Genomic DNA, 12,361 nt, shown 5'->3' with positions numbered 1-12,361 from the left:
GTGTTGTTTTGGTGACCAGTGAGCAGTGAGCTGAGATAAGGCGGAGCTTTACCTAGCAAAGACTTATTAGATGACCTGGAGCCAGTGGGTCTGGCGACGAATATGTAGCAAGGGCCAGCCGACGAGGGTATACAGGTCGCAGTGGTGGTGGTATATGGGGCTTTGGTGACAAAACGGATGGCACTGTGGAAGAGTGCATCCAGTTTGCTGAGTAGAGTGTCGGAGGCTATTTTGTAAATGACATCGCCAAAGTCAAGGATCGGTAGGATAGTCAGTTTTATGAGGTTTTATGTATGTTTGGCAGCGTGAGTGTAGGAGGCTTTATTGCGAAATAGGGAGCGGAATCTAGATTTCATTTTGGATTGGAGATGTTTAATATGAGTCTGGAAGGAGAGTTTACAGTCTAGCCAGACACCTAGGTATTTGTAGTTGTCCACATATTCTAAGTCAGAACCGTCCAGAGTAGTGATGCTAGTCGGGCGGGCGGGTGCAGGCAGCGATCGGTTGAAAAGCATGCATTTAGTTTTGCTAGCATTTAAGAGCAGTTGGAGGCCATGGAAGGAGTGTTGTATGGTATTGAAGCTCGTTTGGAGGTTTGTTAACACAGTGTCCAAAGAAGGGCCAGATGTATACAGAATGGTGTCGTCTGCGTAGAGGTGAATCAGGGAATCACCCGCAGCAAGAGCGAAATCATTGATATATACAGAGAAAAGAGTCGGCCCAAGAATTGAACCCTGTGGCACTCCCATAGACTGCCAGAGATCTGTACAACATGACCTCCGATTTGAAACACTGAACCTCTGTATGCGAAGTACTTTATGAACCAGGCGAGGCAGTCATTTGAGAAACCAAGGCAGTTGAGTCTGCCGATAAGAATACGGTGATTGACAGAGTCCAAAGCCTTGGCCAGGTTGATGAAGACGGCTGCACAGTACTATCTTTTATCGATGACGGTTATGATATCGTATAGTACCTTGAGCGTGGCTGAGGTGCACCCATGACCAGCTCGGAAACTGGATTGAACAGCGGAGAAGGTACGGTGGGATTCGAAATGGTCAGTGATCTGTTTGTTAATTTGGCTTTCGAAGACTTTAGAAAGGCAGGGCAGGATGGATATAGGTCTGTAACAATTATAGGTCTGTAACATAAGTGGATATTTTATTATTAAAATTGTATTATTTAATACAACACAAAAAGGTATTTCATAAGGCATTGTTTTGAAGGGTTACGCTCTAAAAAATACTGGGTTGTTTGGATGACCCAACTGCTGGGTTGCAGGCATTGGGTTACTTATTATATATATATTTTTTAAAGAGCTAGGTTGTTTTGTTGATGCTGGGTTATTGAGATATGACCCAGTGGGTTATTGAGATATGACCCAGTGGGTCAGATCAGAAGACTGGAGGCTTGGTTTAGCAGGGGCATGGCTTTTAGGAAGTTATTTTTAGAACACCAGTAAGTGTAAATGTCAATCTGTTGTGCTCAATTGTTGATTCATGTTGTGGTCAAACACTATCATTTGTGTAGTTTCAAATAGGTTATAGCGGTGTATGAGTTTCTTTAATTATGAAAATCACAATGTGTTAGTAACCACTTTGTTGCAATATGTAAATAATAATGTCAATATTTATTTATTAGAATATATAATGTGCAATAATGTTCAGGAAACATGTAACATTCCAGAGTGCAAACTTAACATGAGCAACTGGATTGAAATTTTTCTCACAGGTGGCCAAAAATAACTACATAAAAGCCACAAGCCTAATTAGGCACGCCTCCTGAAAATAACCTATGAAATACATTAAAAAGACCCAGGTGATTGGTCAACCCAGCATGGAGGGGAATAAAAACCCCATTGATGGTTAAATTAACACATGTTGGGTAATCCCAAGGTTGGTTTATTCACGCGACCTGTCACATTATGCTGGTTTGCAAAGTGATGTGTAAATCCTATTGAAATCCAGCCAGGGGGGATTTGAAAGAAAGAAATATGAGACTACCATATATCCATGTAGGGTCTAGTGTCTGCTGGATTTAGTTTTTTCCTTTCAATTAAGACCTAAACAACCAGGTGAGGGGAGTTCCTTACTAATTAGTGACCTTTATTCATCAATCAAGTACAAGGAAGGAGCGAAAACCCGTAGGCATTCGGCTCTCCGTGGAATGAGTTTGACACATGCCTTAACACAACAAAATGTGAAATAGTCAAGGATTGTGAATACTTTCTGAAGGCACTGTATACAACACTGGAGATTGGTGGTACCTTAATTGGGGAGGACGGGCTCGTGGTAATGGCTGGAGCAGAATAGGTGGAATACTTCAAATACGTGGTTTCCATGTGTTTGATGCCATTCCATATGCTCCGTTCCAGCCATTGTTATGCGTTGTCCTCCCCTCAGCAGCCTCCACTGTATACAACATGGATATATGACACAGTTGTGGATAGGTGACACCTGAGCCATATTTAGAGTTCAACAAACCTTCTGTTTGATTCAACCAAAATAAAGCACACAATGGTGGTGAAGGGTAGAGTTGATGTCAAAGAGAAAATAATAATTTTGTATACAGTTATTTAAGGCCACACCTACATAACACCGACAGTTCTATGTAGACAAAGGGAATGCAGAATCAGTCATAATACCAGACAGAGAAGACTAACTTTATAAGATTATTATTTTTGTTGCCTTCCCTGCTTTTTAAAAATATGTTAAATGCAATAGCACAATTAACTCCTCTGAGCTTTGTTGAGAAACCCCCAAAAATAATAACATATTTTAAAAAGGGAATCTACATTCTGGCAACAATTCCCCTCCCTAAATAGGAGTAAAGAAGTTATAGACAATTAACAATGCACTAGAAGGCTTTTGGTTTTGAAAGGAACATTACTGTTAGGGAAAATGCTAATTATAAGTGTTCTGAAAGGAGTTGAGATCTGCTTTGGTAAAAACTGTACATAAAGTGATGACAGTCAGCGGAACGATGCAGTGAACATGGAAATAGAGATTGTCAGAGGGACAATTACCCCTATTGCTTTTAAATGAAACCTCAATTAATCCTTTGCTAAGCCCCGCCCTAGAATTTTGGGTAAACAATGGATAGTAACTGTCGTCAACTCTGACACCTCGGACAAGCTCACATTTGAAAGGCCATTGAAGTCATTACAAAAACAAATTCTTTAAAATGTCTAAATAATTCAACAGTGCAACAGGGGTACTTGCTACTGTAATTCCTGAAATGCAGAGCCTGCTGATGGAGTATTTTTCTAACCTGAAGTTATACTTTTGCAACATTGTTTGCAATAGCTGAGAATATATATATATATATATATTTTTTTTTAGTATACTTATTCTTTTTTTTATTTATCAGGGGGTGATGCAGCACGCTCAGCACCCACACTTCCTTTGGCTATGTTGTTTGCTAGCTCAGTCTAATTGAACACCCAACGCTGCTAACACAGCTAGCTACCTAATATAACTTAATATACCTTTTTTATGTATGTTAGCTAGCTAAGTTAGCCATATTATGAATACAATGCTCATCTGCTGTCGACATCAGGATACAATTTAAGAGCACGAGTTTGCTCCAAATGTGTTTACTAACTGTGGCTGTATGCTAACAGTGCATTCAGAGCCATCCAGTGACTAGCCACACTGCAACGTTCATTTTACCCAGTTCCCATAAAGCAATTGTAATGATATTCCACATCAACATACAAGAGAGTCTCCTGATTAGCAAAGTGTAGTCTGTGTTTAATTTCATTGTGCATTAGAAACACAAAAACATTTTTTGTCTGAGGTTGCAACAGTAACCAAGGGAGGCGGGGCTTAGCGAATGCTCAATTGTGGAGAATAATTTTATCCAGGTTGCGTCCCAAAAATCTCTCCTTCCTGAAGTGTGTACGCGTTCACTACTACCCACAAATTTAAAAGCCCTGGATTGGCGCAAGCATGGGCTACATGGAGTTTCCATATACAGTACCAGTCATTTTCTTTCAAATCCAAGAAGGGAAGTGAACGAGTCCACAGTTCGGGAGAAAAGAGAGATTTTTGGGAGGCAACCCTGTCCCAGGAGGGAAGGGGAGTAGAGTACATTATTTTCCATACATTGAAAAATTACCAGAACAATGACAATGATTGAAGACTTAGATTGGCATAACTGGATGTAAGTTGACATAACTAGCTGATTGGTATTTACAGAAAATGGTATATTAGATAAATAATAGATGGATAGATTGCATTGTAAAGTAGATTGTATTATTATTAATTATTAATATCTTCAGTCACGGCATTCGATCAGCATCCTATAAAGCTGAGTTTGTGGCTTGGTGCATGGAAACAGATGAGAGAGACAGAGAAAGCGAGAGAGAGAAGCTGATAGAGAGAATGAGAGTGAGAGAGAGAAAGAGAAAGAGAAGCTGAAGCTCAGAGAAAGTGGCTGAGAGAGGCAGATAGAGAGAGGAGCTGAGAGAGAGTCATGGGATGGAGCAGGGGAGTAAATCTTTTTGTGCTTTACTCTCTCTCCTCGGCCCAAACATTCATTACCATCACCAGGGGAATTGTTTACCCAGCGATGTTCTGCAGAGTCAGTGGTGAGATGCCTCGTCAGAGGGAAGAAGAATATTCTCCTGTTATATTTCACTAGTCTGATACAGATACGATGCATGCAGCACTATTATAATCTAAAGTGTCAAGGCTCTGGGAAGCTAGCTGTGTTTTAAAATTTGAGACTCCTCAGGTAGGGAATTAAGTGTGAATCAGGAAGTTGTTTTGTTGTATGGGCTGTGGTTTAAATGATTGCATATTACCATAGTAACGAACTGAAGGTCAATCACTTGCAGTTTTGCGGATAGCTCCATATACTGTATGTAACTAAAGAACAATCAATGCACAGATTCCAGCATCGTATGGTACTGTATATATACTGTAGCTCCATGGTACGTGTCTGTAGGTCAATCAATGCAGAGACACAGCTTTGTATGTACGGTATAGCTTGAGTCAATATACTGTACACTGAGTAAGCAAAATATAAAGAATATCTCAATATTAGGAAGGTGTTCCAAATGTTTGGTATACTCAGTGCTATTGCTGTATAGAAAATGACTGTTATTGTTCAATGCCTGGTTTAGCATCATTGAACAATAACAGTCATTTGTCTGAGGCTATTCAGGATTAATTTCATATTCCCTCACATAGTGTTCACTATAGTGAAACAAAGGAAGAAGAGAATCAAGTATACTTTTACACACTTTGGAATTCATAATTGGCATTCATCTTTGGAGATGATGTTGATCAAATCAAAACAAATGTTATTAGTCACATGCGCCGAATACTTACAGTGAAATGCTTACTTACTAGCCAACAATGCAGTTTCAAAAAAATACAGATAAGAATAAGAGATAAAAGTAACAGTAATTAAAGAGCAGCAGTGAGACTATATACAGGGAGGTACCGGTACAGAGTCAATTATGTGGCGGCACCGGTTAGTTGAGGAAGTATGTACATGTTGGTAGAGTTATTAAAGTGACTATGCATAGATGACAACAGAGAGTAACAGTGGTGTAAAGAGGGGGTGAGGGGGGCACTGCAAATAGTCTGGTTAACCAGACTAGATTTGACTAGATGTTCAGGAGTCTTATGGCTTGGGGTAGAAGCTGTTTAGAAGACTCTTGGACCTAGACATGGCGCTCCGGTACCACTTGCCGTGCGGTAGCAGAGAGGACAGTCTATGACTAGGGTGGCTGGAGTCTTTGATAATTTTAAAGGACTTCCTCTGACACCGCCTGGTATAGAGGTCCTAGATGGCGGCAACCTTGGCCAGAGTGATGTACTGGGCCATTCGCACTACCCTCTGTAGTGCCTTGCGGTCAGAGGCCGAGCACTTGCCATATCAGGCAGTGATGCAACCAGTCAGGATGCTCTCAATGATGCAGCTGTAGAACCTTTTGAGGATCTGAGGACCCATGCCAAATCTTTTCAGTCTCCTGAGGGGGAGTACGCATTGTCGTGCCCTCTTCACGACTGTCTTGGTGTTCTAGTTTGTTGGTGATGTGGACAGCAAAGAGCTCTCAACCTGCCACACTACAGCCCCGTCGATGAAAATGGGGGCATGCTTGGCCCTCTTTTTCCTGTAGTCCACAATCATCTCCTTTGTCTTGATCACGTTAAGAGAGAGCTTGTTGTCCTGGCACCACTCGGCCAGGTCTCTGACCTCCTCCCTATAGGCTGTCTCGTCGTTGTCGATGATCAGGCCTACCACTGTTGTGTCATCGGCAAATTTAATGATGTTGTTGGAGTCGTGCCTGGCCGTGCCATCATGAGTAAACAGGGAGTACAGGAGGGGACTGAGCACGCACCCCTGAGGGGCCCCTGTGTTGAAGATCAGCGTTGCGGATGTGTTGTTACCTAACCTTACCACCTGGGGGCGGCCCGTCAGGAAGTCCAGGATCCAGTTGCAGAGGGAGGTATTTAGTCCAAGGGTCCTTAGCTTATTGATGAGCTTTGAGGGTACTACGGTGTTGAACGTCTGAGGTAACCCCACCCAGAGTGATATATATATCTGTCATGACGTTGGTCTGTTCGGGGGAGGTTTATGACCCCCATAAATACCTTTCCCCTTTTTCCACTCTCTACTCTACCGATGTGACTATTGAAGATCCCTTTGTTAACATAGAGAGTCTGGGAACATCAAAAGGTGGGAAATGGAACCCTATTTTGGTAATCCACCAGTTGAAAATATGCGTTGGTACTTAATGAATATGATGTCAGATCAGTTGGCGTCTGAGACATTATTACTGATGATAGGACGACATAAACTGTATCTTGGAATGTCTACACATTCTAGTTATCAGATTCACATGGAATTGTTGTACAATTTAAATGTTTAAATATGAAACTATTTGTTTAAAGATTAAATGCAATTTTAGCTTCCAAATGAGAGAATTGGTTTTCATGAGTGAACTATGCGCAACTCAGTGGCCCCGCCCATGTGAACAGACATCGGTTGTAAACTATGAAACACGGCCCTTTCTCCCAACCCTATATAAGCCCCTTTTACGAAAATTTTACTTTCTGTTCCGAGAGCGTAAGGACAACGGTCTAACGTTAAAAGGGCTAAGTTAATAACCTAACGAAATTAGCATTGTGTTCAATGTGACGATCGACACGCCAAAAGGATGAATTTCGACTATACCAGCCAGAATATAGCACGAGCTTGAAAGTATGGCAACTTGGTATGAACTTTGAACTCTTATTCACTAAAGAAGTGATACCTCCTAGCCGTTGAGTTAGCAACAGCAGCTGTAAACTTTGGCTAGGAGAGGACGGACAGAGTATCCATTCTACCACGCTCCAGTTCACCGCTAGACATTCTTCAGAGGACAAGAGATCCATGCTGGACAACCCGGCCGTCTATCTACGACCAATCTACCAAAGCGCAGCTTAGAGTAAATATTTATTGCATTTTCCTTTTTCAAATGGGGGGTTATTTAGAATGCATAAGATACTGTATTCACGATAGCATAGCTGCCTACGGCCCGAAAGAGACACAACATATTTTTTGTTCCTCAGTCTTCCCACTCTTTCATTCAAAACCCAACCCCTTTCTTTGTGTAACCAGCCGTCATATCTGTTCCATCTGCCAGGGACGTTTTCCTTTATGACATAATTTGTAATCACTGTATGATCCATTCTGTGTAGATGTAATTCTGTGTGATTATTTAGGTATTTAGTAAATAAATAATTAAACCACATTTTGTATTGCTGATTCAACTTGTTAGCCAGGATTCGTGAAGATATCTGAAAGTTGTAAATTCTTGGTTGAGACTGAATAAAGGATTAAATATTGACTGCTTCTGATGTAAAAGATCACTAGGTCTTTAAGAGTTTATTCGGAAGATAACTGCTCTATAAACATTATTTCGTGGTGCCCCAACTTTCTAGTTAATTACATTGACCTGATTAGCTTAATCAGGTAATATTAATTACAGAGAAATTATTTTATAGAATAGCATGTCATATCACTTAATCCGGCATAACCAAAGTCACGACATATCACAGGAGGTTGGTGGCACCTTAATTGGGGATGACGGGCTCGTGGTAACGGCTGGAGCGGTATAGGTGGAATGGTATAAAATATATCAAACACATGGCCTGTGGAATGTTGTCCCACTCCTCTTCAAAGGCTGTGTGAAGTTCCTGGATATTGGAGGGGACTGGAACATGCTGTCGTACACGTCGAACTGGAGCATCCCAAACCTGCTCAATGGGTGACATTTCTGGTGAATATGCAGGTCGTGGAAGAACTGGAACATTTTCAGCTTCCAGGAATTGTGTGCAGACCCTTGTGACATGGGGCCATACATTATCATGCTGAAATATTATGGGATTGCGGCGAATGAATGGCACGACAATGGGCTTCAGGATCTCGTCAAGGTATCTCTGTTCATTCACATTGCCATCGATGAAATGCAGTTGTGTTTGTTGTCCATAGTTTAAGCCATAATCCCACCGGTACTCTGTTTACAATGTTGACTTCAGCAAACTGCTCGCCCACACGGCACCATACACATGGTCTTCGGTTGTGAGGCCGGTTGGACATACTGCCAGATTATCTAAAACAATGTTGGCTGTGGCTTATGGTTGACAAATTTTCATTCAATTCTCTGGCAACCTCTCTGGTGGACATTCCTGCAGTCAGCATGCCAATTGCATGCTCCCTCAAAACTTGAGACATCTGTGGCATTGTGTTGTGTGACAAAACAGCACATTTTAGAGTGGCCTTTTATTGTCTCCAGCACAAGGTGCACCTGTGTAAGGACCATGCTGTTTAATCAGCATCTTGAAATGCCACACCTGTCAGGTGAATGGATTATCTTGGTAAAGGAGAAATGCTGACTAACAGGGATGTAAAAAAAAATGTGTGCACAAAATTTGAGTGGAATACTTTTTTTGAGCATATAGAACGTTTCAGGGATCTTTTATTTCAGCTCATATTTTTGGTCAGTGAGCTATGGTCAAAATACAATTTGAATAGGGTGCCGTTTGGGATGCAGACACTGTTTGTTTTTCCGATCGTAACTCTTCCCTTTTAAACAATCAAATGTATTTATAAAGCCCTTTTTACATCAGCAGATGTCAAAAAGTGCTTATGCTGAAACCCAGCCTAAAACCCCAAAGAGCAAGCAATGCAGGTGTAGAAGTACGGTTACTAGAAAAAACTTTTTTTCAATGACGGCCTAGGAACAGTGTGTCACGGCCGTCAAAGGAAGTAGACCAAAGCGCAGCGTTGTGAGCGTACATATTCCTTTTTATTTAGGATGACGCCGACAAAAACAATAAACAATACAACACAACCGTGAAGCTTAAGGGCTATGTGCCACAAAAAAAGTTAACCCCCCACAAAGACAGGTGGGAAAAAGGGCTACCTAAGTATGGTTCTCAATCAGAGACAACGATAGACAGCTGTCCCTGATTGAGAACCCTACCCTGCCAAAACATAGAAATACAAATAATAGACTTAAAGAACATAGAATACCCACCCCAAATCACACCCTGACCAAACCAAATAGAGACATAAAATGATCTCTAAGGTCAGGGCGTGACACAGTGGGTTAACTGCCTTGTTCAGGGGCAGAACAACAGATTTTTACCTTTCGGTTACTAGTCCAACGCTCTAACCACCAATGTGTAACCATTTCGAAAAACAGAATTCCACTTTGATATTATAGGTTATTGTGTGTAAACCAGTGACAAAACGATCAACATTTAATACATTTTAAATTCAGGCTGTAACTCAACGAAATGTGAAAAAAGTGAAGGGATGTGAATACTTTATGAAGACACTGTATATGCCCAAATGTTGAGCAAACTCACAATCCTATTGCAGCTGTTTGTCTTTTGTCTTTTTAATTTTACGTTGAATTAAGAAACTCTGCACGAAGTGAGCTGAACTTGAACAAGCATGTTGAGTAAAATCACAAATGTATGTTTGCTCAAAACCACGTCCGTCATTATCATATTTCCCAGCTTGCTCTATTGCAGGTTAATTTTCAGAAATGTTTGCTTCAATATCTCTGTTCAAACCGGAAGCTTTTTGTGATGGGTGGGGTTAAATTTGGAACCCTTTGAATAGTATATTTTATGGTTGACCTTGTGAAACAGAAATGTAGAGTTCCATTAGCGAACACATAGCTACTATTTTGTATACTTTATTTTATTTTCTTAACTCACCTTTAGTCTGGGAGCAGACAGTCTGAAGTGCAGCCATTCCCAAGGTGAGTGAGTATGCAGCAGGGTGAGCTTCTTTGTGGCACTGTCTCCTCTTTAAGTGCTTTGTCCCTGTGCCATGGGATGATGTCCTTGACACCAGCAGCATTACAACACAACCTTGCCTTTTCAGGGTATAGCATTAATATCTCCTTCACCTACCTGACTTCTTGAAATCAAATTTTATTGGTCACATACACATGGTTAGCAGACGTTAATGCGAGTGAAGCGAAATGCTTGTGCTTCTAGTTCCGACAGTGCAGTAATATCAAAGAAGTGATCTAAAAATGTCCCAACAACTTCCTAATACACACAAATCTAAAGGGGTGAATGAGAATATGCACATAAAAATATATGGATGAGCGATGGCTGAGCAGCATAGGCATGGTGCAATAGACGGTATAAAAGACAGTATATACATTTATGAGTAATGAGCGATGTAACCAAAAATAAAGTGGCATTATTTAAAGTGACATTGTTTAAGGTGACTAGTGATCCATTTATTAAAGTGGCCAGTGATTGGGTCTCACTCAATGTTAGTGATAGCTGTTTAGCAGTCTGATGGCCTTGCGATAGAAGCTGTTTTTCAGTCTCTTGGTCCCAGCTTTGATGCAACTGTACTGACCTCGCCTTCTGGATGGTAGCGGGGTGAACAGGTAGTAGCTTGGGTGGTTATTGTCCTTGATGATCTTTTTGGCGTTCCTTTGACATCGGGTGCTGTATGTGTCATGGAGGGCAGATAGTTTGCTTCCGGTGATGCGTTGTGCAGGCCACACTACCCTCTGGAGAGCCTTGCGGTTGAGGGCGGTGCAGTTGCCGTACTAGGCTGTGGTACAGCCCGACAGGATGCTCTCGATTGTGCATCTGTAAAAGTGTGTCAGGGTTTTGGGTGACAAGCCACATTTCTTCTGCCTACTGAAGTTGAAGAGGTGCTGTTGCATCTTCTTCACCACACTGTCTGTGTGAGAGGACCATTTCAGTTTGTCTGTGATGTATATGCCGAGGAACTTAACATTTTCCACCCTCTCCACTGCTGTCCTGTCGATGTGGATGGGGGGGTGCTCCCTCTGCTGTTTTCTGAGGTCCACGATCATCTCCTTTGTTTTGTTGATGTTGAGTGTGAGGTTGTTTTCCTGACACCACACTCCGAGTGCCCTCACGTCCTCCCTGTAGGCTGTCTCATCATTGTTGGTAATCAAGCCCACTACTGATGTGTCGTCTGCAAACTTGATGATTGAGTTGGAGGTGTGCATGGCCACGCAGTCGTGAGGAAGGAGGGAGTACAGGAGGGGGCTGAGCACGCAGCCTTGTGGGGCCCAAGTGTTGAGGGTCAGTGAGGTGGAGATGTTGTTTCCTACCTTCACCACCTGGGGGCGGCCCGTCAGAATGTTCAGGACCCAATTGCACAGGGCGGCTTTGAGACCCAGGGCCCCCAGCTTGATGATGAACTTGGAGGGCAATATGGTTTTGAATGCTGAGCTGTAGACAGTGAACATCATTCTTACAGAGGTATTCCACTTGTCCAGATGGGATGGGGTAGGGCAGTGTGCAGTGTGATGGCGATTGCATATACTGTGGACTTGTTGGGGCGGTATGCAAACTGAAGTGGGTCTAGGTTGGCTGGTAAGGTGGAGGTGCTATGATCCTTGTCTAGTCTCTCAAAGCACTTTGAGATGACAGAAGTGAGTGCTATGGAGCGATAGTAATTTAGTTCAGTTATCTTTGCCTTCTTGGGTACAGGAACAATGGTGGCCATCTTGAAGCATATGGGTAAAGCAGACTGAGATCGGGAGCGATTGAATATGTCAGTAAACACACCAGCCAGCTGGTCTGCGCATGCTCTGAGGATGCGGCTAGGGATGCCATCTGGGCCAGCAGCCTTGCAAGGGTTAACACGTTTAAATGTTTTACTCACGTCGGCCACGGAGAAGGAGGAGGGGGCAAGGGGGAAGTCCTTGTTAGTGGGCTGCGACGGTGGCACTGTGTTATCCTCAAAGCGGGCAAAGAAGGTGTTTTTATTTATTTATTTATTTCACCTTAGTTTGTCTGGAAGCGTGACGTCGGTGACCGTGACGTGGCTGGTTTTCTTTTTGTAGTCC

This window comes from Salvelinus sp. IW2-2015, linkage group LG36, assembly GCF_002910315.2.
Source record: "Salvelinus sp. IW2-2015 linkage group LG36, ASM291031v2, whole genome shotgun sequence".
Taxonomy (NCBI): domain Eukaryota; kingdom Metazoa; phylum Chordata; class Actinopteri; order Salmoniformes; family Salmonidae; genus Salvelinus; species Salvelinus sp. IW2-2015.
Note: the sequence above shows the minus strand (reverse complement) of the source record.